Source organism: Lontra canadensis, unplaced genomic scaffold, assembly GCF_010015895.1.
Source record: "Lontra canadensis isolate GAN:19392208 unplaced genomic scaffold, GSC_riverotter_1.0 scaffold7, whole genome shotgun sequence".
Classification (NCBI taxonomy): Eukaryota; Metazoa; Chordata; class Mammalia; order Carnivora; family Mustelidae; genus Lontra; species Lontra canadensis.
Genome location: NW_022631001.1, coordinates 25,225,139 through 25,249,103, shown reverse-complemented (window position 1 = coordinate 25,249,103; position 23,965 = coordinate 25,225,139). Strand labels below are relative to the sequence as shown.

At 52.6% G+C, this 23,965-nt stretch overlaps 1 protein-coding gene across 3 annotated transcripts in view; it reads left to right on the top strand.

Moving 5' to 3' along the window:
• The first annotated feature begins 2,621 nt into the window (after window positions 1-2,621).
• The window catches only part of P2RY6 (pyrimidinergic receptor P2Y6), a 33,627-nt gene continuing 12,283 nt past the window's right edge, over window positions 2,622-23,965 (top strand). Inside the window, exons 1-2 of one of the 3 annotated variants that reach the window (XM_032853154.1) lie at window positions 11,756-11,787; window positions 16,013-16,198. The gene's annotated coding sequence lies outside the window, so the exon portion shown is untranslated. Of the gene's footprint in view, window positions 2,683-11,755; window positions 11,788-15,941; window positions 16,199-23,965 lie in introns of those variants that run through there. The other 2 variants (XM_032853158.1, XM_032853153.1) reach the window with 2 other exon arrangements.

Here is a 23,965-nt window from a genome sequence, read left to right as displayed (position 1 = left end):
AGGGACAGAGCCCTGGGAGGATCTGGGAAGCAGGAGGAAACCCAGGAGGGGTATTGTGGGGGCCACCCTGGAAGTTCTTGACAGTGTCTATGGAGTGACACTCCTTTGGAGACAAGGGTTCCTAGGTTCTTGGAGGGGCTGTGTTGGGAGTGCTGGAGGGACTGAAGTAAATGGGAAAGGACTGCAGTGGCGGTGAAGGGAAGGGAGGGGACAGTACCTGGAGAGCCTGGCCCCAAAGCAGGGCTGGGGGAGATGCTGGAGCAGGTTCAGACTGGCAGGAAAGGAGACCCGGAGAGAGCGGGCTGCCTGAGGGTACGGGGGACCCGACTGCAGAAGCAGAACAGCTTTGGGCACTGGCTGGGGCCTTCACTGCGGATGACAAAAGAGCCACTTCTTGGATAGAAGGTTGCTGAGTTGAAAGGTTGGGGGCAGAAACCTGAGTGAGCCCCCTCTAGAAAGCCTGACCTCAGTCCTAGTGTCTGTCTGATGCAAGAAAGGGCCAGTGAACATTTGTGAGTGAATTTTCTTGGTGAGTCCAGTAGAGGGTGGGGTCAGCAGCTAGGATGGGGATATCGGTGAGTTAGGGTTTGTGAGGAGGGGGGATTTGGAAGGGCCACTCTGAAGGCAGAGGAGAGAGCCTCTCTAGCTGAGGGTTTCTAGGGTCCCAAGTCCCTTGAGTCACAGGCAAATACCTTCTCCCTACAAAGGGATGAACCAGACAAGGCTTTGCCTCAAGATCTATCCAGTCGACACTAGACATCCTTGGGTCTGTCCTCAGAGCTCTATCCCCCACTCCCTACCAGAGCCTGCCACCATCATCTCTTTCCAGACCGTGGAAAGCCAGCCTGCAGCCTATGGAAAGCCAACTATAGCCAGTGTCCTAGTTGGGCTCCTGCTGCCACCTTCCGCCTCTCATCCATTCCTCATTCTCCATCCAGCACCTGGAGAAATCTACAAAAGTGAAATTGGATTATGTCACTCTGCTGCTCCAAACACTTCTGTGACTCCCACGGCCCTTCAGACAAGGGCCAGATTCCTGACCATTGCCACAAGACCTGTCTGGGATGGCCACTGCTGCTCTTGTAACCCATCTCCCACCATGCCTCCCAGCTCGTGGGGCACCCCCAAGTCTGGCTGCGCTTCATTTCCTGGAACCAGAGAAGCCCTTTCCTTGCCTCGAGCCCTCTGTGTCATTTCGATTCTCTTCCCCTCACTGTGAAATGGCTGAGGCCAGCCACTCACTTTGGTCTCAGCTTAAATGGTACTTCCTCTGGGACGTCTTCCCATATTTCTTGATTTAAACTGGATGTCTCCCCTGCCGGCATTATAATCTCTCATAAAGCCCTTCCCTTTTCCTTTTTAGCACTCATCACAATGTATAATCATGTATTAATTTGTGTGACTAATGTCTGTGTTCCCCACCGGCTTGTAAACTCCATGAAACCAGAGCTCTCTGGACTGTCTTTGTGCATTTCCAGTGTCTACCACAGAACTTGACACATACTAGGAACTCAGTTGTTGAATAAAAGCTGCAGTGGTCACCGAGCCACTGGGGCTGGCTTATCTGAGGGCCATAGGTCAAAGAGGTTTCAGGGATGAAGGAAGTGGAGGCCAGAGTCCAGTAGGAGATTTTAGGAGATAAAAGAAGAGAGGCACAGGGAGTGACAGTCCAGGAGGAATGTTGACATTGATTAAGCACCACCTATGTGCCAAGTGCTGTCCCGTCACACTATCCTGACACTCACCACCCCCAGCATCACTCCAACTCTCATCTTTAGTGTGATGCCCCACCAGCTCCACGACCTAGGGTAAAATAATCTCCCCAAACCTCAATTTCTTAATCCGTAAAATAGATCTGTAACATCAGGCTCCTGGGATTGTTATGAGGATCAGGGAACAGTCTCTGGTGTGGAAAGTGCCACCAACCGGGGCTGTAGGGGTACTTGGGCTCTAGAGCCAGACTGCCTGGTTTCAAATCTCAGGTCTGCCACTAACCAGCTGCATAACATTGGGCAAGTCACTTCATCTGTTTGTGCTTCCGTTTCTCCACCTGTAAAATGGGATTTTAAAAGTCCCTGGAATTGCCATGGGGATTAAATGAGGTAACGTATTAAAATACCTAACATAGTCGGTGTCTGGCACATAACAGGTACTCAAGAAATAACACTTATTATTCCTTCCTCTCTGCCACCAGCTCAGAACTGCAGAATGTCAGAGCCCCAAAGACCCGAGGAATCACCACTTTCCACTGCCCCCAGTACAAAGAGGGAAACTGAGACCACGGAGCGTTAAGGATGCCGGAACCTGGACTAGAGTCCAGGCGGTCCTGATTCCCAACCCAGAGCGCCGCCCCCGACGCCTGTGGCCTCTTCCAGACTCTTCTCGGCACCCCCTGCTCTCCCCAAGGGGCGGGCAACCCAGCCGGGTCCAGCCTGGGCGGGACTCCAACGTGGCTGCGCGCCAGCCCGGCCACGCCCCCGCCCCAGTCCTGGTGCTCGCGCTCGGGCTGCGAGGCACGCGGGAGGCGGGAGACGCTGGGCTGGGAGCTGGGACCGCCGCCTGAGGCCGGTTGATTTGCGGGTTCGCCTCCTAACGCCAGAGCTTGAGGCGTGCGAGTTCGCCTCTCAGCGCCGGAGCGAGCCCCGTTCCCCGCCTGGAGCCGGCTGGTGCTGCGGGGCGCAGGTAAGGGCGTGCGGGTCGGGGGAATCCAGGGGCAGGAGGTGCCGGCAAGCGCGGGTCCGGGGTATGCCTGCCCGCTCCAGATCCAGGCTCGCAGCCCTGCCGGGGTGGGGTTCCTAGGGGTGCGTGTGTGTGTGTGTGTGTGTGTGTGGTGTTGACAGTGTGTAAGACATGAGTATGGAGTATGGGAAATGTGTGTGCCGGGTTGTATGCATTAGTGTGTGTGTGTGTGGCGTGTGACCAGTGGATTGTGGGGTGTGACCACACGCAGGAAGTGTGTGCAGTACCTCCCAAAGCTCTGGGTGACTGTGCGGGAGGAACCCCGGGGTTCCGTGTGTGCCTCCGGGGGTGTGCACACTGTGGCAGGCGCCGCGGCACAGTGGTGCATACATACGCCCGTTGTGCGGGTTTTGAGATGTGTATTCCGTATGTGGCACATGTGCGGCCCTGTGTGGTGTGCTGAGCCGGGTGGTGGAAGGTGAGAAGCATTTGTGTAGCCGTTACCCCGGGGAAGAACATTTTCCGTGACCCCAGGGTGGTTCTTACTTTTCCACACAGCACCCCTAAAGGCTCTGGAGAATGAAAGCTCACCCCAGATCTGGGTGGAGGAAGTGCAAACAGTCCCGCACTCACATTCACACACACAGCTTCTCTGAAGTCGCCTAATCTTCAGCATTCATGTGGATTTTGCATTCCTCTCTGTAAGATTTCCGCATTTGTTTTAATGTAAAATATTGTTTGGGTAAGTTAGCATCCCGTGAGTCGACTCAAGGCTTGGCAGGGTTTGTGCTGGGGTGGGAGCCCTCTGGCACCTGTAGAGTAGGAGTCCCCTGCCTGTCCTCCAGACTGGGGTGGCAGGACTTAACACAAGGCGTGGCTGGTGTGTGGTTGTGCTGTGTGTGCCTGTGTGCAGCACAGGTGCATTATGGGAAGCTGGAGTTGTGGATGGTGGTGTGTCTGGGATGTGAAGGAAGGGGGCCCAGTGATGTGGGGGGTGTACCCCACATGAGGGGACTGTAGTGGGGTCTGTTGGTTATTTCTAGTTCAGCAGCAGGGGAGCTGAGCTTCTGGGGTGCAGTCCTGACCATCAATGAGATTCTCGCTTTTTCTCCACTGGCTGGGCAGAAAGAGGCTGCAGGACCACTGGGGACTACGGGGAAGGGGGTCCCTATAGCAGGCTACCACCTGGGTCTGTTGAGGTGGTTGTGTGATCCAGGCTTGGTTAAATCCCAGCTCTGGCACTCTCTACATGTGGGACTTTGGTTAAAACCTGTCTATGCCTTAGTTTCTTCCTTTGTAAGATGGAGACATTAATATAGTTGCCTCATAGGGTCATTGTAAGGATATAAAACACTAGCACAAACTCCAGCCCATAAAGTCCCTTAACTGTGGGTAATAAGACTAACTGCCGGTGATAAAACTATGATGGGTGTGATGGAGCCCCTACATGAGGGGTTCCCTGTCTGCCCCCAGGAACCCCGATTCCCACAGGGATGACAATTTCTCATGAGCTGGGCAGTTGGGAATCTGAAAGCCTTCCATCGAAGCATGTCTAGGGAATCCATTCCTGTCCCTGGTCTCCATCACTCTGGTACTCTAAGTGACTCTGTGCTCCTGGGAAGATGCAGTCTGAAAAGGGAGGACGCCAAGTTTCTGGCAAGGCCGGAATGGAGTGTGGGAGGGAGGCTGGGGTGAAGTGCGAGGGTAGCCGTCTGACAGAGGACTCTCTCTCCTGATAAACACTAAAGGAACAGAAAAATGCTGGCGTGTGTGTGTGTGTGTGTGTGTGTTTGGGGACTGGCAGGGTCAAGGGTGCCCTTTGTCTAGAATGAGGAAAGTCAAGAAGGGCAAGATCAAGGATGTTTGGTCCCTGGCCCAAGGCAGGCCCTGGGAGCTGGAGGGAGGAAGTGAGGTCAGAGTTAGAGCAGGTGGGCCTGAGCTCCAGGCTGAGGCCACCCAGGAGACCCCTCAAGCTGGGCCTTCTTTAGGGGAGGGGAATGTTTGCATTGGTGGAGCAAGAGCTCTTGTTCCTGATGACTTCATTGGGGCAGTTTAGAGAAGGTGCCCAGAGGCCTCGGAGGAGGAGGGGACATAAAAGGCAGTGTTGGGAGCTGTGGAAACATATTTAGGGAGGGAACCTAAATATATCCACTGTGGTGGCAGGGTGCTGCGATGGCCTGGCAGTAAGGCTCAGGACAGGACAGAGGCAGACCAGTGTCCCCACTGTCCCCACGCAGAGAGTGCTTTGGCCCCAGAGACCCTGTGTGCTGCTCCAGAAGGCCTGGAGGACAGAATTTTGCTGGGTTTCGGGAGACCTGGCCCATCCCTGACTGGCTGGGTGACAAGGCCAGCTCTCTCTTCTCAGCTGTCAGATTTCCTTTTAATCCACAATCCCAGCTGTAATTGTCGGTGATTCTATAGCCCTAGCCCTAAGAATCTATAATTTCAACTCACACATTCTTGAAGTCTATAACCTAAGCTCTGACTTTCTGTGCTCCGGCTGTCACATTCCCTGATTCCAGCTTAAAGTGTTCAAGGATTCTGACCCTGGCTCTGGAAGCCTGAGACACTTTCAAGCTTATAAACTGCCAGAGAAAATATGCTAGTGATCACTTCTGCAGGATTATCTGAGAAGCTCCAGGAAATGTCTGTCCACAGCCAACCGCAGCCATTGGAGCTCCTCCTGCCATGGTCAGGGAAGGGGTAAGGGGAGGTCCCTGGTAAAATGACCACGTGTTCCCTGGAATGGGTGACAGTGAACCTGAAGGCCCTTCCCCAACAGGGCAGTGGAGGTACTTGAAACTCGTGGCTTTCAAGGGAGGGGGTGGCCGCGGAGAGGGAGTAGTTTGGATCCAGGGTTGGTCATCGTTCCCCTCGGGATGAGGGAACTGTGGGATCACTGAGTTCCTGAAGGGGACACAAAGAGGACAAAGGGAGAGAAAAAGAAGTGGGGCTGAGGAGACCCCAAAGGCAAACCTCACTGTGTCGGGGACTCTCTAAGTACCTTAGGTTATAGAAAAAACTCTTGTGGGGTTCGCAAGAATGGCACCATTAACGCACAGCTGTGTTGGAAGTCAGCGTGGGCTGGGGAGTGGAAGGTGGACGGCCAGGCCCCTTGTCAGCCTGGACAAGTCACTTTCCCTCTCCAGAACCCACTTTGCTCACCTGATAAACTGTCACACAGGACTAAAACGCCCTGACCTCTCGCTCCTGCTCCTGAGGATAGTAGTCTTGTTGTGGGATACCTGGACCAGACTGTAGATATTAGTCGAACAGGTGAGGAGAGCCTGAAGAAATGAACGATCAGGTGAAGAGTTAGGAAAATAGAGCACGAGGCACCGTGACTGTGACCTCTCACCCCTCCTCTCTGCTCCGCCTCAGTCTCAGCCACATGTGAGAAATTGGTCTCAGAACTGAAAGAACTGGGGAGGCTTGTCCTCTGGAAGAATGCAGGATTGGCTGAGAGTTTATGAGATTGGGGAGGGTGGGGGGACAGACTCCCTGGGTGTCACCTCTTGACCTGTAGCCTTTCCACCCAGCCCTGCCCTGAGCCCAGACAGCAGGCCTGCTAACGCACAGTGCTCTCCATGAGTTTTTTCCCGCGACCGCCCCCAAGCAGGGGAGAAAGGAGCTGTAGCTTGGGGGGCAGTGGTTCTGGAGGCTGGGGTGGTGAGCAGGAGCCTCCCAGAGGTTGGGGAAGAACAGACGCCAGAGTCCTGAGCCTCCAGGCTGTGTGAAGCGGGGTGAGGAAGGGAGTGGCATTACCATGAATGAAGAGGGAACAGGTAGCTCACATTCACCAGTGCTTACTGTGTGAGGTGCTGTGCCCAGTCCTTATCTGTGTGCTCTAGGTCCTCCAGCACCCCAGCAGGATCTAAAGGATTGGGTGGATTCTGGGCTTTTCCCTCCATTTGGTGATCAAGCCCCATTGAACTTTCATCCCGAAAACCTCTCCAGTGGTCCCCTTGTCTCCTTCCCTGTGACTCTGGCTCAGCTCAGGAACCCTCACAGCCTCTCTACTGCTAGCCCCGTTCTTCCCTCCCTTTTTATTTTGGCTGCCAGGGAGCTCAGTCACCATCTTAGTCCAGATTTCTCTACCGTTTTTTTCTGCCCAGCTTCTCATAGGATCATGTGGCCTGTGTGGCTATTGTCTGCGCTGCCTCCAGCCCTTTGAGGACAGAGTTGTAAATTCTTTTTTTCTTTTTTTTTTTAAGATTTTATTTATTTATTTGACAGAGAGTGAGGGATCACAAGTAGGCAGAGAGGCAGGGAGAGAGGGCCGGGGGAAGCAGGCTCCCCGCCAAGCAGAGAGACAACGTGGGCTCGATCCCAGGACCCTGAGATCATGACCTGAGCCAAAGGCAGAGGCTTAACCCACTGAGCCACACAGGTGCCCCCAGAGTTGTAAATTCTAAAAAAATCACAAGTAAAATCTGATTATTTCCTAGGTTCTTAGGAGGAGGTTCACTGTCTCCTTAAGTTTTTCACTTTTTTTACGGCCTATCTCACCACACTGACTCCTACCCAGATAGGCAGACATTGGTGCTGAACAGGGCAGTGTATTGGTCCAAAGCATTGTGTTCAAATCCTGACTCTGCTACTAGTAGTTCTATCAGTCTTGGGTAAGTTACCCAACTGCTCAGTGCCTCATTTCCCCATCTGTAATACGGGAATAGTAATGGTACTTCCCCTTTAGGGCTGTATGAAGGTTGAATAAGATGTTATAAGCACTGTGTTTGCCCATATAGTTGTTACCCAAATGGGCCTTTGCCGTCCTAGAAAGGCCAGTGGGAAGAAGAACTGGGTCTCTATGGAATGTTCTATATCAGTGTTTCTCAAATGTCACTGTATGCCTGGCTTCTTTGGGGATCTGATTTGGTAGGTCAAAGCAGGGCCTCAGGGTGCATTTCTAACATGTTCTTAGACGATGCCAGTGCTCCTGAGCGAAGTTCCCACTTCAGTCCGTGTGGTGAGGACCAGATTGGCTGTGGTTGGAATCCAGGAGGAGAACCAGAGTGCGGTGGAGGCACCTGGGACCAGACCCCACCCACACCATTCCGGAAGCTCCGTGGAAACTGGACTCCAAGCCAAGCCGGAAACAGGCTGAGAAGCTTCACCACTAGGTCACTAATACTCAGAAAAGCTTGATAAACACAGAATGAGTGAATGAATCACAAATCTCTTGCAGTGAGGGCTCTGGGGGAGGCTGGGCCCTCTCTGTCTAGCAATGGCCCTGTGCCCCCCCCCACAACTCTCTTTCCCCCGTTCTGCCCCTGTGGCTCCCAAATCCTGAGTGACTAATTAGTCCAAGGCCTCCCCTTGAGCAGGAAACACACAGGACTGGGCAGATGGAGGACCACACTCCCAAAAGGACTTTGGCCTGCTCTCTCTGAGCACTCTGGGCAGGGCTTGTGCCTGGTGGCCAGAGAGGATGGGCCAGAAAAACCACTTGGTGTCCTTGGGAAAACCTCAGCCTCTCTGGGCAGAAGCCAAGGACTCAGCTCTTCCCTGTGCACCCCTCTCCTGGTTCTGAAAGGTCTTGGAATGAAACTGGCTGCGGAGCCAAGCGGTTGCCCTGTGTATCCTGGGCTGCATGAGAATGCACACTTATGCAGCTGCCTGTGTGCGTGGGGGTGTGCCCCAGAGGGCGCCAGCTGCCTGGGCCCCTGCATGTATGTGTGGGCCCATGTGGGTTGTGCGGAGTTGTGTCTGGGTCTGGGTGTGCTGGGTGTGCACCAGCGAGGGACTGCCCCTGCCAGCACGTGCTCCTTCCTCCCCCACCACTTCTCGGATGCCCCTCTGACCCTCCCGATGATGGGTAACAGCAGATCCCAGACAAGAGACAGAACGGGGTGCCCAGGTTGCAGAGAAGGAAAGCTGAGGTGCAACAAGAGGGCCTAGCCTCACTCTGTCTGAGGAGACCACCAGGCATGCTGTCTGCAAGCCTCAAGGAGGGTCCAGGCCCTTGGGGACCCCAGAGGAACCAGGTCTAGCCCCAAGCCTGGGGCCAGGTGGTATCCTGTTTCAGGCAGAGAACTCAGGGCTGTGTTTCCCTCCTGGCTCCGGGGAGCAGCAAGGCCCCAGTGAGCTGTAGCCTTGGGTGTCTGGGTTTCTGGGGCGTGCAGGACACTGTTGCTGCTTACTGGTGGCTCATCACGGGCCTTCTCAGTGGTCGAGTCTGCTGTGGGCAGAGAGAGCTTTATTGGACAGATGGAGAAACCCAGGTTCTGGAAGAGGGGAGACTTACCCCGTGGAGTGGCCAGAGCTGTCCTATGAGCCCAGCCCAGAGTGAGGAAGGGGAGACCCTAAGACCCAGTTGGCAGCAAGCTGCCTGTGGGGTGGGGAGGGAATGGGACTCTGAAGTTCGTGTTTGGCAATTATCCAACAAGGACATGGGGCATAAAATGTAAAGACTGAGGGGCTCCTGCTAGTGCTGGAGGACAGGAGGGTGACTGGGGGGGGGTCAGTGCCCACGTGCCACAGAGGGTCTGAGGACCCCCTGAGGCAGGGCTTTGACCTGGGGCACACACCCATGGTGAGGAGACTACGCCCATGGTTGAGCTGGGAGCGCCTGAGCCTGAGTTAAGCCTCTAAGCCTTCCTCCTCCTCTTGCGTAACTGCTTTTGTTCCCAGAGAAAATCGAGAGCCTACAGGGACCAGGAACCCCACAAATCTCCTGGGAAAACAAGGCTTGTGAACCAGAGGTTCACAGGAGTGGGCACACGTGTGCATCACACGCAGAGACACAGACACAGGCTGCCATGCATGTGAACTAACATAGACATTCCAGGGTCACTCCCATGGGCACACATGTGTGCCCTAGACACACGGGTGCAATTCTAAACACGTGTACCCCTGTGAATACCTGTACAGTTTCTGGGTCAAACCCACACATGGCTGACACCCCCTCCCTTGTAGACCACATGTACCCAACATTCATCTAGTTTCATCCTCTCACAGCCCCGGGGTCCTGAGACAGAGGAGGGTGACCCTTATACCTACCTCAAGCCTCCACCTTCTCCTCCCGAAATTGCCTTTCCCAGATCTCCTGGCCTTGTCCCTCTCCATGTCTCCCTCCTCATCTTCTTAAAGAGGAGAGGCTTTTCCTGTCGGCCAGCAGACTGGGAACAGAGGTGCTTTTGTCTTTTATGAATTTACACTCAGATCCCATTAAGCATCAAAGGCCTGCTCTGGGGGCTACGTCAGGGTCCCACAAGCATGAGGAGGGTGTTTTTCAGACAAGCAGGGGTGTTAAGGATATAATATCCCCTGTCACATGGATAGCACTGAGAAGTTTGCAAACTGCCCTCTTGCCAGTGGCTTGCTCCTTCTCTATGACAGAAAGAGATACAAGTGTCTGCATTTCTTGTCAGATGGATGAAGAAACCAAGGTCTACAAAGAGATGGGACCTGCCCGAAGTCAGACAGCAGGGTGAGGCAGAGTTAACCAAAACCCTAGTCACCTGAGCTTGAGCTGGGGAGAAGTGGTCTCAGCCCCCTGGGGCATAGAGAAGGACATTTTGGCCTGTCTACGGTGGGAGAATGGGGCAGGCTGCGACTACCAGGTACCAACGGAGGAGCACCTCACAGTCATTTGCCAGGAGCTGGCTGAGGGCACAGACAGCCCCCCTAGGCCAGCGCTCTGCCGTGAGGCTCAGCCCTGAGTCTGCCCTTGTGGACATGCCAGGGGAGAAGGCGGGAGGGGGAGCAAGGACACCTTTGCCCCGTTGTGGGATCCAGGCCAGTCCCTACCTGTGCCTATCTGGGTCTTGTGCTCTCTCAACAATGGGACGCTGGAGTTGACTGGAGAATGTGGAGCCTTCAGAAGGCTTCCGCATGGCCATGAGAGGAAGGCAGGCTCAGGATGCTCCATGCCAGAGCCCTGATGGTCCTGAGCTAAGGCCTGTGCCCCAGAGCCTGGGCCCACTTCTGAGAACCCCTGAGGCAGGGCCTGGCACAGAATGGGGACTCAGGGCTTGGGGTCTCCTCTGGGCTGGGTGGCGGGGGAGGATGGTGATGGCACCTGTCCAGCTTGGCTGAGATTGCAAGCCCCTGGCACTTTGCCCTCCTTACCCTTCCTGATGTTGCTCTCCAGCGCACTACCTGACCTGCTCTGTAGTTACTAAACTCACTAACTAAAATAGACTGATCTCCCTGGTAGAATGTCAGTGGTGTGAGGGTGGGGCTTTGTTTTGTGTTCTCAGATGCCTTGGACATTACCTGGACAGAGTAGGTACCCAGTAAGTATTTGTAAAAAACAAAACAAGACCAAAAAAAAAAGAAGAAGAAGAAGAAGGAGGAGGAGGAGGAGGAGGAGGAGGAGGAGGAGGGGAACCAATCTTCTGGAGGGAGAGGGGCTGTCCCACCTGGCTCTAGGCAGAGCCACCCTGTCTGCCCTCTCGTCAAGCCCAAGCTCGAAGGCGGGTTACAGCTGTCAAGAGGATGGTGGCTCAGGCTCAGCCATTTTTTCTCCAAATCACCTTCAATCCAAGGAGTCATCTTAGGCCCTTAGGAGGAGCGGGTGGCATCTGGAGTCAGAGCTATAGACGACAGAGCTGTTAAGTCAGGGTCTCAGCCTCTCTTAATGGATCTTCCAGACACTGTTAAAAAAAAATCAAGTTATTTGCTCCCGATGGCAACAAGAAGCAGGGCCAGGACTCTCTCCAGACCTTTCTGAGAAAGGCCAGGAGAGGGCTGAGGGGTAGGGCAGAAAGGAGGAGGAGAAAAATGGTTACTGAGGAGTGCCTCCTGGTGCCGTCATGAAAGGCAATCTCAGACTCTCGTCCCAACAGCCCTCAGACTAATGGGCGAGTACACCCAGGTAAGCACACCCAGACGATGGGGGGCCCCGCTCACAACTGGGTAGTGGCTGAATGAGCTTGACTGGTTCTTGGGATTTGAGCCCCAGCCCTGCCTCTTGCCATCTTTGTGCTGTGGCAAATTACTTCCCCTCCTTGATTTCTTGGTTTCTTGCTACCTCTTTGGACTTCTGTGAAACATACACGTGACAGTTTGCAGCACAGGAACTGGCTAGCTCTAGGGGTTGTTCTGGGAGTCAGAATTTGCTCCAACACTTCGTGGACCAACGTGGAGCTTACTAACTGCTGGGTGAGTGTTCTGAGTCAATGACCCTGAGCTCCCACCTCCTCTCAAGGCTTCACCCCAGTCCCCCTTGCAGCCACTGTGGCCGATCACAGGCTGGAGTGGAGGTGGGAGAAGATGCGGGGATCTTCCTCCCTTCCTGATCCTGGTTGTACCTGGAGCCTGCAGCCTGCACAGGACAGAGGAGATGAAGACTTTGGTACTGGGGCAGGGGGCAGGGGGGCGCTCCGTGGAGGGGTAGAATAGTGAAGATAGAATTGGGAGCCATGTTCATCTGGTTTTGAGTTTCGAGTGGCACAGGACATGTTCCCACTTAAGGCCTCAATTCTCACTCTATAAAATGGGGATAACGATGACACCCCCTGAGGATTGAAAACTGTTAGGTATTGTATGCTGGTGAGGGTTCCCCAGGGAGGAGGCTAGGTTCTGCCCTCAGAGCCCTCTGGGAGCCTACGGTGGGAGAGGCTAAGAAGGATTAGGTGACCCGATGGGGGTCCACAGAAAAGGGGATTGGGAAACTCTTGCCTCTGCCATCCCAGCTAAATCAAAGGACAGCCTAGAGCCGACCACGTGTGACTGGTGGGGAAAGTGAGTTCTTGAGGCGCAGTGTGACTTACTGAGGGAGAGTGAAGTGGGGTGAGTAAGTAAATCTGGGGTAGGAAGCTGCATTCAAACCTTCCTGAGGTTTCTGGTGCCATCTAGCTCCTGCTAACACCTCCAGGGTTGGGGGACGGGGGACACTTAGGCAGCACAGCCCTGGGATGGGCCCTGGGTGTGTCCTGAAGATGTCTGGGATTCATGTATCATGTTTGCTCCGGAACGCGTCCCAGGCCAATTCAGGGACAACCTCTCACCCCTCAGTATGGAATGAGATGATAAGTGAAAAGGCTCTTTGCAGACTACAAAGTTCGTGCCTCTGAGGGGGCATGAGCCTGTGTATGCAAGCCCTTGGGGGTGTACGCACAGGTGAGAACATGAAGCTTGTGAGTGTGTGCGCACATGTGTGCAATGTGTGTACGTGGACATGTTCCCCTGGCCTGGCGGGGTGGGGTGACCCCACGCTGCCCAAGGCTCCCGGTTTAGCTAGGGCTTTTCTCCTCTACACTTCTTACAATCAGTGTGTGTGTGTGTGTGTGTGTGTGTGTGTGTGTGTGTGTGTGTTTCCTCATTGCTTCCTAGTTTACCAGAAAGGGAGCAGGCCATGGTCCAGAAACCTAGCAATTGTCTCTGAGCCTGCTGACTCTTCTTCCCTCCCGCCCACCATCGCCTCATCCTGTGATTGTCCCTAGAGGCCTGACTGCCTGTCGCTCCCAGCCTGGCGTGGTCTGCAGGGCTGGCGCCTTGCCTGGCTCCTCTGTGTGGCTCACCTGCCACCCACATTTCCTTCCAAGACTCTGGGCTGGCTGCTGTCATGCCGTTCTCCCATCCAGCCCCCTCCAGAAGTGCTCTTATGATTCCCATCTTACACGTAGGAAATGAAGCCTGAGTGAGGGGAAGTGGCTTTCCCAGGGTTACCCAGCCAACTAGTGGCATTTCTGGAGTTTTTTAACCGTGACCCGACTCCAGAGACTTTATTCTTAACTGTTGTGACTCACCTAGTGGGCATGTGCTGGCTGGTTGGCCGAATGAATAAATGAAGGAGAGAACAAATGAATCAATCAGTCAGGCGGTACTGAGCGGAAAGAGCAGGTGAAGTGAGGATAGCAATGGCTGCCATTTATTGAGCACCTACTAGGTGCCAAGTGCTCCAAAGTCCTGAGACTGAACCAGCGAATACAACCAACCTTGTTGCTCTCCCCATTTTGCAGTTGAGGAAGCTGAGGTTCAGAGAATTTAAAGCATGGGACCTGGGATTCGAATTTGTCCTCCCCAGAGGAGGGAAGAGTCGGCAGAGTCTGGCGACTGGTGCTCTCTGTAGCAGAGGCCAGACAAGACTCTCAGGCAGCTGTGTCTACAGAGTTCTCCCCAGTGACACTCCACCCCAGCTCTCTGGTCCCGGGCCCATTTCCCCATTTGTCTCTGAAATGGGTTCCTATTTCAGTCTGGTGGGTACTGGTGGCCCAGCTCAGACTCTTCCTCTCTGACTGTCAGCATGTCTAGTAAGGGCCAGAGCCCCAGCCTGAGCAAAAGGAGGTGGCCTCCTGTTCCCCCTGCCCCAGGGCTGGCCTTGTCACTAGCAACTGCCATGGGAGGGCAGGCCTGGCCAGGGTGCTGCTGTGGGTCTGTGGAGATGGCCTAGGCTAGGTCTGTGGTCTCCATGCCCAGCGCTGCGCTGGATGCCAGGGACCCAGGAGTAAGTAGGTGCAACTTTCCACTTAGCCAACTTGGGACGAGTGCTGAGCCCTGGGTGGCTTGCATCTCTAGTAGTGCAGGCAGATCCTGGTACCCTGACTTCCAGCGCAGCACTTGTTTGGGAGTGGGGGGTGGCTGGGACTGAGCGAGGGCTGTTCTGTGGCCCCAGGAGTGAGCTGACCTGCGGTGTCTAGGAGACAGATCTCAGCCCAAAGGGATGACATTGTATCTGCTGAGCCAGGGGGTTGAGAACCAGCCATTCAGGTCAGCAAAGTTTTCCTGAGCACCTCCGATTAAGGGGCAGAGACGGGGGGAACCCTCTGCATAGGGAAAAGAAATCAGACGTTGAAATCAGAGCTGAGTTTGAATCTAGGCACCAGTATTTGCTGGCCGTGTGATCTCAGACAAGTTACCTAACTTCTTGGAATTTCAGTTTCCCCACCTGTAAAATGGGATGCTAGAGCATACCTGAAAACTCACAGAGTGGTAAATAAGACCGCATAGCATTACTGTAGGTTCCTACAAAGTGTTAATTCATTTCCCGCCTCACCCTGGAGAGCCCTTCATCTAGGGAGGAGACACTCCTCTAGGCAGCAGCTGGTCTGGTGGTTAAAGCAGGAGACAAAACTTGTAAAGATGTTAGGAGGAACCCTATAGATTCACCAACATTGACATCATGGGGCACAGTCTCATTTCTCATGTCTCAAAGGGGAAATAGAGACTCAGAGAGGCTGATGTGTGAGACATCCTGAAATGTCTCTGTTGTAAAAAGTTGCTAGAATAAAGCAGATACTAAGTTAAAATCCAACAGCCCCCATCCTCGGTTTCCTGACCCTCCCGGAAACCTCCCTGTCAGACTCCCAGGCTTAGAGAGATTCACTAAGGACTTACTTTGTGCCAGGCCTAAACCACAGCTGTATCACAGATGTACTTTACAGTAACAGCAACAACCATGAAAGGCAGATACTATGTTTAATAAATGGGTAACCCAAGGCTTAGAGGGATGTGTAACTCGTTCAAGGTCATACAGCTAATAGTAGCAGACGAAAGTATCCCAGGGAAGACTAACCCTGAAACCCTGACTCTCCTACTCCACGGGGCACTGGTTCCATTAAAAATGTCAAACCTCAGATAAGAAATACATAAAATAAAATGTTAAAATGGGAATGACAACATGAAAAAGCAGTAATTAGGACAATAGAAATCAAAATCACAATATAATACCACTTTACCCCCATTATAGTGACTTTAACGAAAAAAACAGAAAGTAGCAAGTGTCGGAGAGGAAGTGGGGAAATTGAAGCTCCCATACATTGCTGCTGGGAGTGTGAAACAGCACAGCCACTTTGGAAAACAGTTTGGCAATTTCTCAAAAACTTAAATGTAGAGTTGCTATAGAACCCAGCAATTCCTCTTTTGGGTATATATCCAAGAAAGCTGGAAGCATGTATCCATGCAAAAACTTCCTACAGTGTTCATCGCTGTGTTATCCATAATAACCCAAAAGTGGAGATAACCCAAATGTTCATTAACTGATGAATGGACAAACAAAACTTAGTATTTCCCTCCCGTGTAATATTACTCACCTGTGAAAATGGAATTCTGAGCCATACATACATGTATGAATCCTAAAGACATTATGCTAAGTGAAATAAGCCAGAAACAAAAAGGCATGTATTCTGTGATTCCCCTTTACATGAAGTCTCCAGAATGGGCAAATCTATAAATACCGAAAATCAGTAAGTAACTTCCACAGAATGGAAGGAGAGAGGAATGAGAAGTGCTAACGGGTACAAGCTTTCTTTTGTGGTAAGGGCAATGGTCCGAAATTAGATAGTGGGGATGGTTACACAGTCTTGAGAATATACTATAAGCCACCAAATTGTACATTTTGAAAGTGTGCATTTTATGGTAGGTGGATTACGTATTGATTTTTCAGAAAACAGAAGCAGGAACATACAAGGGGCCCAGAAGGTTGAGACTAATGTGGACGCTAGGGCAGAAGCACAGATAAATTCGACTGTGAGCTTCCTGGCATCTGGACCAAAAAGGGAGAAGCATCCTCCCGGAGGAGGAAAGGGCCAGCTCCAAAGGAAGGCCAACTCTCCCACAGTTTCACTCTAAGGTGAGAGTCCTCCAAGCCTGAGTCGGCTGACTATCATAATAAATTGTCGAAAACACGAATTCCCTCCATCTCCCACCAGCAATTCTGAAACAAGGATCATCAAGAACTTTGAAGGGCCATCCAAGCTGACAGGTTAGCCTACTGCGCTTCTGACAGATGCTGGCAGAAGACCTGACTCCTGGTTGCAGATGGAGAACTTTGTTCCTCAGCAACAGAAGCAGGGAGAATGTCGGTATTAGCACTGGCTCGGCAAGCCCCAGTTCCCACAAGGGCAGTAGAACACAAGGCCGAGTAATGCCTGCACACACAGTGGGCTGCGTTCTGATAAAGGAACCTGGACCTGAGGCAACTGGAATCTTTTACAATGGGCAGTCAGCCTGCCTGATCTTTGCCCCAGAGGAAGGCATCACCAACTGTGCAGGGTTTTCCCCTCCTGATGTCAGCCAGTTCTGACACCAGCTCTGAGGGGGTAGCCTGGACCTCACAGGGGAAGGGTTCAGTCCCACAGGACAAGACTGTCCCCCAGCTCAGATGCCAGTCACCAATCCTGGACCTCGCATGCTTCTGACTGACTAGCTGTATCTCAGGAGTTCCTACAACCCCCTTCTCAGGTTTGATAATTTGCTAGAATGGCTCACAGAACTCAGGAAAGCACTTTATTGAACTATTACCAGATTATTATTGGTTTTTTTTTAAGATTTTATTTGTTTGAGCGAGAGAGCACAAGCAGGGGGAAGGGGCAGAGGGAGAGGGAGAAGCAGACTCCCCGAGGAGCAGGGAGCCTGATGTGGGGCTTGATCCTATGACCCTGGGATCATGACCTGCCCCGATGGCAGATGCTTAACTGACTGCGCTACCCCGGCGCCCCCTACCAGATTATTTAAAGGATACAACTCAGGAACAGCCAAATGGAAGAGGTACATAGGGTGAAGTATGAGGGAAGGGACACAATCTTCCCAGCTCTTGACCTGTTCACCAACCTGGAAGCTCTCCAAACCCTGCCATTTTGGTTTTTTTAAGAAGGCACCATTACATAGACATGATTGCTTAAATCACTGGCCATTGGTAACTGACCCAATCTCCAGCCCCTTTCCTTTCCATGGAGATTAGGAGCAGGGCTGAAAGTTCTAAGTTTCTCATCAATATTTGTTCTTTCTGGCAACCACCCCCATCCTGAAATCATTCAGAGGCCAGCCAAGAGTCAACTCGTTAGAACAAAAGATGCTCCTATTATGCAGGAAATTCCAAGGAATTTAGGAGCTCTGTGTCAGGAATTGGGGACAAAGACAAAAATATACATACATATACATATATATGTGTGTATACACACGTAAGTGTGTGTATATATGCATGTATGTATATACATATATATAAAGATTTATTCATTCTAGAGAGAAAGCATGCACGAGCTGGGGTAGGGGGAGAGGGGGAGAGAGAATCTCAAGCAGACCCCCCCTCCACACTGAGCACAGAGCCCGATGCAGGGCTTCATCTCACGACCAACCCTGAGATCATGACCTGAGCCGAAACCAAGAGTTGGCTATTTAACCAACTGAGCTACCCAGGTGCCCCCCAAATATGTTTCTTACAGCACACCTAAAAGTCACCATTTTAACCTTTTTTGAACGCACAGTTCAGTGGCACTAAGTACATAGTTGTGTAATCAAAATCACCATCCATCTCTAGGACTTTTTTGTCATCCCAAACTGAAACACCATACCCACTAAATAATAACACCCCACTTCTCTCTCCCCCAGCCCCAGGTAACCAGTGTTCTCCTTTCCATCTCTATGAATTTGAATGTTTTAGATACCTCATATAGGTGGACTCATACAGTATTTGTCCTTTGTATCTTGTTCGGGTCACTCAGCATCGTGTTTCCAAGGTTCATCCGTGTTAGAGCATCTGTCAGAATTCCCTTCCGTTTGAAGGCTGACTAGTGTTCTGTTGTAGGGATAGACCACTGTTTATCCATTCTTCTGCTGATGGACAGTCAGGTTCTTTCTACTTTTTGGCTACCGTGAATAATGCTGCTGTGAACATTGGTGTATTCATATCTGTTTGAGTCTGTTTACAAAGAAGTTTCAATTATTTTTACCTAGAGGTGAAACTGCTGGATCTCTAAGGCAATCCTATGGGTTGTTTTTTTGTTGGTTTTTAAGGAACCGCCATACTGTTTCTCACAGCGGCTGCGCCATTTTGCATTCCCACCAGCAATGCACAAGGGTTCCAGCATCTCCGCGTCCTTCCCAGAACTTGCTATTTCCTGGTCTTTTGTCTTGTTTTGTTTTGTTTTAAATAGCCATCCTAATAATGAGTGTGAGGTGGTTTCTCATTATGGGTTTGACTTGAGTCTCCCTAATGATGAGCAGCAGCTTTTTGTGGGCTTATTGCCATCTGTGTGTCTTCCTAGGAGAAATGTCTGTTCAAGTCTTTTGCCATTTTTTGAATTGGGTTGTTTGGCTTTTTTGTTGTTGAGTTGTGGGAGTTCTTTGTTTGGTTTGGATATTCATCTTTTTTCCAGATACATGATTTGTAAATCTCTCCCATTCTGCACAAAAGTTTTAAATCTTGATGAAATCCAATTTATCTGTTTTTTTCTTCTGTTGCCTGTACTTTTGGTGTCCTAGGGGTCAGGGCTGCTTTGATTGCAAGTGACAAATGGAACTGGTTTAGGCAAGAAAGGTCTTATATGTTAATGTAAAGAAAAAGTCGAAGGTAGACCTGGATGAGGCCTGACTAAATCTAGCAGTGACAACAATGCCATCAGCACTCTTTTTATATCCTCCCTCCTGACTTTCTGCTTGTTTCCTACATTGGCCTGCAACTTCTTTCTAGAAGCACCAGGTTTCCATGACCCTCACAATTAATAATCCTAGAGGAAAAGGGAGAGAAACTTTCAGACTGGTTCCCCCACAATTCCTAGAGCAAACTTTGATTGGTTTCCCCTAAACCAATCACCAGTAACAGGTCTGTGTGGAGGTTCTAACTGGTCAGCTCGGGGTCGGATGCCCACTTCAAATGAACAAGATCACCATGTGGTGAGGGAGGGAGTTTCCCATAGCAAGAGATGCTTGACAGGCAAACATTCCTCCCCCAAAGAGGTCTGGGAAAGGGCATCCCTCACCTCAGACTTCCCATGGGGAGCCTTGGGAGAAGTAGAAGGAATCCTTTTAGTTGCTCCCAGATGACTTCCTTCCCTAGGGGAAGCCCCGTGACTAGTGGGAGTGTGAGCTCCGGTCAGGCTGGGTCCCAGGCAGGTTGGGCAGAGATTGGAGGGGCTGGATTTCCCTGGCACCTGAGAACCTCCCTACTCCAGCCCTAGTGTATTGTGGGAGCTTAGAACATGTGCCTCTGGAGCCAGACTGTATGCGCTCCTTGCCCAGTAGCCGTTCTTTCTACCTGTGCTACCTTGGGTAAGTCAGCTAACGTACCTGTGCCTTGGTTTCTCCACTTGAGGGATTAAACGGAGATAATACCTGTCTTATCTCAGGGCCGTCATGAGGATTGCATGGAGTGTGGTATATCTGGCACACAGTAAGGGTCCAATAACTGAATCATTAATAGGATTCATTGGGACCTCTTTTCCAGCTGCATTTGCCAGTACACTGGCAGCTCCAGCTGGGCTCAGCATCCTTCAACATGCCCCGTCTAGCCTCAGCCCTTGCTGTTCCCTCTGCCTGAAATGCCTTTGCCTCCATGTGCACTTGGCCTTTCCATTACTGCCTCCTCCACGGAGCCTTCCCTGCCTGCAGAACCATCCCCTTCCCTTGCCTGGGCTTCAGCAGGAGTCTGGAGCATGGATGCCTGCCTCAGTAATGGGTCTTCAGGATCCCTGTCTGCACTGAGCTCCTGAGGGCAGGAAATGGATCTCCTTTGTCACTGAGCCCGCGGTGGGGGTTGGCCAGTGGCAGATGTGAGGAGCAGGCAATCCGGGGGCCAGCGGAAAGAGTTCTGAGTGAGGAGCAAACATCCCAGGAACTGAAAGTAGCTCTAGGCCCCGCAGGTCGCATGTGAGGGACAGGCATGAATGCTAAGAACAGAGATGTCAGCAGGGCCCTGCTTGGCCCTTATCTCCAGGCCCTGGGGAACCATAAAATGCTTAGGCAGGGGAGCGATGAGGTCAGATTTTTGCTGAGCAAAGATCCCTCTAGCTGGCTGGGGAGATGGAAGACAGCACTGGGTGGATGTGGTCTAGGCTGAGGCAGGGACCACAGGATGAGATGAGCAGACAGTCTGATGGATGTTAGTCTTTTTTTTTTTTTTTTAAGATTTTATTTATTTATTTGACAGACAGAGATCACAAGTAGGCAGAGAGGCAGGCAGAGAGAGAGGAGGAAGCAGGCTCCCTGCAGAGCAGAGAGCCCGATTCGGGGCTCCATCCCAGGACACTGGGATCATGACCTGAGCCGAAGGCAGAGGCTTTAACCCACTGAGCCACCCAGGCGCCCCTGGATGTTAGTCTTGGTGATTGCTTTTAAGTGGAAAATGGCAATGAGCACGTCCTGCCCACCCCCACCCCCCGCCTCTGTGGATGAGGCTGGATACAGACGGGCACCAGAGCTGACCACCTCCAACAGTCAGTAACCATATCCCGCATGCAGTACCACATGCTCCCCACAGCCCATCCCCTTCCCTGGGTGGGGTCCAGGTCAAGCACAAGCCTGGACACTGAGGAGGCTTGGTCACATCTCTAAGCTCCAGGGACCAGAGCCAGGTCTCTTCACCCACCCCACCCTGGGAGAGCTGGTAGGGCTGGGGACAGAGGCCGGGCCTGGCTGAGCTGTGCTGGTGAGATGGAAGACTCCCTTGGGCAGGGTGGGACCTGGTGAGATCATCTGACTCCCTTGGGCAGGGTGGGACCTGGACCGGACAGAAAAGGGCCCAGCTCCAGCCCACAGTTCTCTGGAGCAGATGGCACATGGTTTCTTCCTGTTTTGTCCTCCTCAGCTGTGCCTGGCAGAAACACAGGCTGGTATGGAAGGGGGGTGCCCCCAGGAAACAGTGCTGGCCACAAGGGCAGGGCCGGGACCACATACTTATGTTGTAAGAGCTCCACCCCTCACCAGCTGAGTCTCCTCAAGAATCATGAATCCAGCTGCCCCCTGGCAGGGCCAGGACTAGGACCCAGGAATTCTATCTCCCACACCTGATGCCCATCTCAAGGCCCAGAGAGCTGTGTTTCTCACCGGCGCCGAATGCCTCTCTTCTCTGGGCCTCAGTTTCCTCAGCTACAGAATGGGTGTGAATGGAAGGGAGAACTCAGGAAGCTCTATGGGCTCCCCTCCCCAGATGGAGAGGAGAGGGCCTATGTGGGCCTGGCAGTTGGAGCAGGTTATCCTTCCGGACTCCTTATCTACCCAGGAGAGGAGAGTCAGATTGGAACAGCAGCCTTGAGAACAGGGTACAGGGGCAGAAGGCCCCCCATGGTCTCACTTCAGGGTTGTAGGCCATCCTCTTAGCTGCTCTGCGCCTTGGATTCCTGACTGTGAACTGAGGACTGGACCAGGGCATCTCTGAGAACCTGCCCTCTTCCAACCTATCTTTTGAGCACTCTGGCTATCCGGACTTATGCAGGGGTGTGTAGAAGAGGGCTGTGAGCCTGGCTTTTAAGGCTCCTGATTTGGCCCAGGACCCAGGACACCACTTGGTCCTTGTCCTACTGTCTCTGACCATGACTCTCTCCTTAACCAATCCCACCCTCTATCCAGCAGCTCAGGAGACCGCCTTATCTCAAATCTGATCACACCTCTACCCTGCTTTATACACTGTTGAGGGCTCCTTGATTGGCACCCACAGTACAGGGGCCAAATTTATAGCCTGGCATTCAAGGCCTGTTGGGACCTGGCTCTGATGATCTCTCAGCCTCAACTCCTGCAAACACAGACACCTGCAGTTACCCTGTGCCCTCATACCTCCAGCAGGCCTCTCTGCCAGGAACACCCTCCCCTTTCCCGTCCACCTGCCGCCAAAGAATCGCCTCTTCTAAGGATCCTTCCTTGATACCCCTGGCAGGGATGGGGCCCTCCTCTGTCTTCCTGTGACAGATGCAAACCCCTTCATCTGTCTTTTCCATCAGCTAGGGCTCCTCCAGGACAGGGACCAGAGCCCAGTGAAGTCCCTATGCACTGCAAGGCCTCCTGCCAATACATGTCAAAAGTGTGAATGAATGAATGAATGAATGGGTAAATAAGAAAAGGCAGTGAGTCCATCTCTCAGCTGGGCTGTGATGAAATTATGAGTGGTAATAGAAGCTTCATGGAGGGAATATCTACTTGTTCCAGATACTGGCTGGGTGTTTCAGATCTGTTACATAATTCGGGCCCCAACAGTGTCAGGAGGTGGGTATGATTATCTCTGTTTTATACTTATGGACCTGGGGCTCAGAGAGGTAAAAGCACCACTCACGAGCTGTGGAGCCAGGACAGGATCCATGCCCAAGAGGTGCCAAGCTCTGCAGAGGGAACAGCGATGTGTGGCCGAGGGGTTGCGGGTGCCAGGGATGGGCGGTTGGATCTATGTGACCTTGGGTGGTGGGGGGTAGGTTAGGAGGAGTGTAGGGGACCACGTGGAAGAAACCCTATTAACGGGGTTTGAAGAACTCTGGGTTTTCCAGGGAGCTCTGAGCAGAGACCTGTTCTGGGATGAATCCTCCTATTTCCTATTACCCAGGTGACACTGGGGGTAGCATGCCCCCCACACTCACCTGTTGCGTGATCAACAGCCCCTACTGTTTGTGATGTTCTCTCAAGCCCATGTCATGAGCGATGGCAGGGTGTCAGGCCCCTCTTCTGCTCCCTCCAGAATCCCCAGCTGTCACCTATACAGACGTTCTGAAGATGCCGCTGCCCAGCCCGGGCCCCCGTCCAAATTCCCAGAAGAGCCCAGGCCCATTCCTGGAAGCCACAAAGACAGCTCCCCTCCCCCAGCCCTGCCTCATCCTCATGGCACCAAACCTGAGCGACCTCACAGTGGCCTGTTTTTTCCCCAAGGCCGGTTATGTCAGGATCACCTCTGAGATTTCCTCAGGATGGGCTCCAAGGTCACTTGTTCCCACGGTCCCATCTCACCAGCCTCACCCAGGACAGGGTGCCCACCCCCTTCCCTGAGCTGGCCCCAAGGCTCCCTGCATACAGCGCCCTGGGCAGATTGTAAGGGGGTGAGAAATGAGGGCAGGGAGGGAGGATGGGAGACAGAGGACTGGTGGACCAGCTGAACTGTGAGGGAAGAAGCACAGCTGGAGGCGGGAGAGGATGAGGGACTGTGGGCTGAGGGGAAGGGCTGGGCCAAGGGCGGAGCGGCACTGCAGGAGGCCGCCTGGGGCCCAGGAGGAATGAGAGACCAGGAACGGATTCAAGTTTATTTAGGTGGCCAGGAAGTCGAAGGAGGCCCTTCTGAAGGGGCACTCTGAGCTCTGAAGGAGGAGTTGAGGGCTGTTGGGGTTGAGGGTAGGGCTGACAAGAAAAACTGGGCAAAGGCTCTTAGAAGAGACGGGAAAGGGCCCGTTCGAGGACGGGCAGACATTTGGGGACTCAGCCAAGTGGGGTGGTGACCCAGTCGGTGCGGCCTCAGGGCCAGTGAGAGGCGGCCCCACGGGTGGCCTTGAAGTCTCTATCAGCACCTGATCTCCAGTAAACATACTGTAAATACACTGTAGTTTTCGATACAAGCATAACATCATGCCTAGTCCCCTCTGCCCCCATCACATTTCTGCCCCTCGGTCCTCTCTTGTAGACATTCTTGAGTCACCCCTAGAAATTCCCCATC